Here is a 3,427-nt window from a genome sequence, read left to right on the forward strand (position 1 = left end):
AACTCGTTTCAATTTGGGACCTTGCAGTCGGAATTGTCGTTTGTTTAGTCAAAGTCTCAAGTCCAAAGTAGCCTGGGCTATTCGAAGCGTCAGTTTATTGCACATACTTTTATTTTGAGTGGTTACTACTTACCCGTGTTTGTTGGCGTGTTGTTGCAAAATATCTTGCATCTTAACCCACAAGTGGTTCCCGAGTAATCCGTTTTTTAAATTGGGACTGACTATCATCAAAGTGAGACCTGTCAGTACACGATCCATGGGGTGGAGCTCCCCTGAAACTGGTCCCCTTGGAAACAGTGCAGTGCAGCGATAAACGTCCCACGTAAATAAGCATATTTTGAAATATGCATTCAAAAATCTTTGAATGAAGAGTGCACACCTTTATGCCACGCGCGAGCCACATACGAAATCTTAGGTCAGTCTGACAAACGGTCAGCAAGATATGCGTGCCACAAACATACAGACACACAGACGCTTCTTGCTTCATAGATAGATTTCTCTGAACAGTATCAATGTCAATGACACCGAAATTAGCTCGGAAGCTGCACCAGGCACGTTCGTTTGCGTTGCGTCTGCTGCAACTACACCAGAAAAAAAATAGACCATTCTTCTAAAATTGAGAACGGAACGGAACGCTTCAGTTACGCGCTTGGTGTAGCTTCCCTGCCTGTTTGTATCTCCATTGTTTATACGTAGCAATTTCTAGCTGTTGCCAGTCAACTGCATGATGCGAGTTGTCTGCCAGTGAAATCACGACACATATGATTACGTTATGGTCTATAGAAAATGTTACACAACAACATTTTCACCTTTTCATTGTCCATACACATAGTATTCATCATTTTGTGTGAACACTTGAAAAATGAGTACTATTACTACTACTCTGCTAACAATCTAACTTTGCTACCTAAACAAGCCTATTTGACTTATTTCTTGTGTCTTATTTCTTCAGAGACTTGTGGATGGAATGAGCCTGCAAGAGCACAGGAACCTCACCACACAGTTGCTAATGAGGCAGCCAGGTCTGGTGTTTGATGCATTGATGATGCATCAGTGCAGACATGTCGTCCCCCCACCTGTGCCAGGGATGCCTTGGTGTACTTGTACACACTGCAGAGACATGCCAACCGATCGGGAGAGAAAATGCTGTGGACAAAACCCAGTCACCTGTGTAAGCCTTCTGCCTCACTTCATACAGTACTGCCTAGATGAAGGTTTTCTCCAGATTCACAGGCAGTACAGGGAGGACATCGCAGCATTAGGCCATGTAAGAGAGCCAGGTGATGGCAATAGAGTTCAGATATGCTACCTACAGACATTTCATTTTCTGGCAGCATGGGTCTCTAGGACAGGGTAATAGAAGAGTGATCCCAAGCTGTGTGTGTAGGATAAGGGATAAATTCCCTGACCCTCAGGGACATCTCTGGAATTTATATCACCTTCCTATAATGTTGTGTTATTGTTAATAGTTTTGTATTAGTGTTGTACTGCCTGTTCCTTTTAAAACTGTATTTAATTTATTTTACACCGGTATATCGTTATATTTTGCTTTCATGAAAATAAAAACTTTTAGAATTGATAAGAGACTGTTTATGCTGTACCTTTTATACGTTACATCCACAAACTTATAATTAAAAAAGGAGCTGTGGTAATTTACCATTTTGAAACACCAAATGACAGTAACATGGTCAACAATGTTGTTTGCAATATATTTATTTACAGAAATTAACTAATTATGGTATTTACACATGAACCCTTCCTTTTTGTATGGTGCCTTTGAAGCAACATGGGCCATCATTCTAAATGTGCAGTCTCCTGGAAAGCTGATCCTGTGGAAGACATGCAGTGTCGTTAGACATACACACCATTTTATATAGTTCAACATATTGTTACTAATCTGTATAGTGCTATTTTGCCTAGACTGAGTTACAGGCAAGGTTACATAAGGAACAATGAAGGCATGCACGTGCATCACATAACAAGACCATTGAATTTCGTCCACATCCTCCTCCACGATGCTCATGTCATGTAGGGTTTGTAAAAAATATATATAAATGCTTATATCATGAAAATATACAATAGAGAATGTCATGTAGGGTTAGGGTATAGACATTATGAGCATTGATGGGTTACCTCTGTTCAAGGTTCTCAATTTCAGGGGCTTCTGCAATTGCGCCAAGATGCTCATCTGAAATGAATAAGCAAATCGTTTCACAAAATATGACAGTACATAAAATGGTAAACACCAAGTTATTAACACTTTCTTGAGAAAAGACAAGTTTTAAATGGGAATTTTTTTTTAAGCGTGATGCTAGCAGATCTGCTAGATGATCTTTGCTAGTGGTATCGCCAGACTCAAAGAACGGCTGGATGAACTGGAGAGAGGTAAAAATCAATTGTTTAACTCGTGGGGAGGTGGAAAATTAGTGTAATTCCCCAAATGGTGGAATATCCCTTTAAGGATAGTGTCCGACTACCCGTAACATTTACTAACTGTAATTCCAATATACATCATATATATTACTTACTGTAATTCCAATATACACCATTACTTACTGTAATTCTAACCCTGCTGAAAAAAACAGCCTGACCAGCTTAAGGTGGTTTGCTGGTTGACCAGCTTGTTAACCAGCTTGTTCGACCACCCTATGATGGTTGACCAGCTAGACCAGCAAAACTCTTGCGAAAACATACCTTCAGCTGGTTTTCCCAGCTTATTCAGCTGGTTTGGCTTGTCGTACCACCTCAAGCTGGTCATTTTATCTGGTGTTGCTGGTCTACATTGCTGGTTTAACTGGCCATGCCAGCTTATGTTGGTCATTCTAGCAAACCAGCATGACCATCTTGCACCAGCTGTATCCCACAAGACAGGCTGGTCAAACCAGCAAGACCAGCAAGAGCTGGAAGAAAACCAGCAAAGACCAGCTAAAACCAGCTACCAGCATAAGCTGGTTTCTAGCTGTTTTTTTTCCAGCAGGGTATACTTTCAGTTATTATCAAACAACAATCACACAGAATCAACAATTGTTTTCATGCAGTGACTGACCTGTCTGTCCCACTAGAAATGCTGGACACTTCTGGAGTAGTTAATACTAGAGGGCTTTCCCTTCATTGGTGTTGGTGTGACTGCTCTCAGTTCTCTCTCATGGCTGGACAAAAAAGAGCAGTACATGTTAGAATGTCTCACTTAAACCACAAACAAAGTACATTAATTTTATGACCATGAAGAAAGATGTATTTTGGTAGATGCATTGACTAAAGTTCAATCAAAGCAGTTCTGTCCGTATTTTATTGTTCTGCATGATAATGACTTTGACCCTCATTGATCAGTCTCAATGGGCTGGCTGGTCTACCTTCACAAGTGTAATGGACTAGTCTACCCTTTCTGAGGTGTAGGCTACACTCATATAGTGAAAAACTTAAAGAC

The 3,427-nt window shown here is 40.5% G+C and overlaps 1 long non-coding RNA gene across 1 annotated transcript; it reads right to left on the reverse strand.

The window, feature by feature from the left end:
• Window positions 1–1,792: 1,792 nt before the first annotated feature.
• LOC143140167 (uncharacterized) lies at window positions 1,793–3,175 on the reverse strand. The gene is made up of 3 exons (XR_012990555.1): window positions 3,047–3,175; window positions 2,134–2,188; window positions 1,793–1,829 (listed from the first exon to the last, which is right to left on the reverse strand). It is a non-coding gene; the product is annotated as an uncharacterized LOC143140167 (long non-coding RNA).
• Between the last annotated feature and the right edge of the window lie 252 nt (window positions 3,176–3,427).

This window comes from Alosa pseudoharengus, unplaced genomic scaffold (genome assembly GCF_046254945.1).
Source record: "Alosa pseudoharengus isolate Yale_2024_CS ecotype anadromous, Long Island Sound unplaced genomic scaffold, YU_APseudo_1.1 YU_APseudo_1.1_scf_23, whole genome shotgun sequence".
Classification (NCBI taxonomy): domain Eukaryota; kingdom Metazoa; phylum Chordata; class Actinopteri; order Clupeiformes; family Clupeidae; genus Alosa; species Alosa pseudoharengus.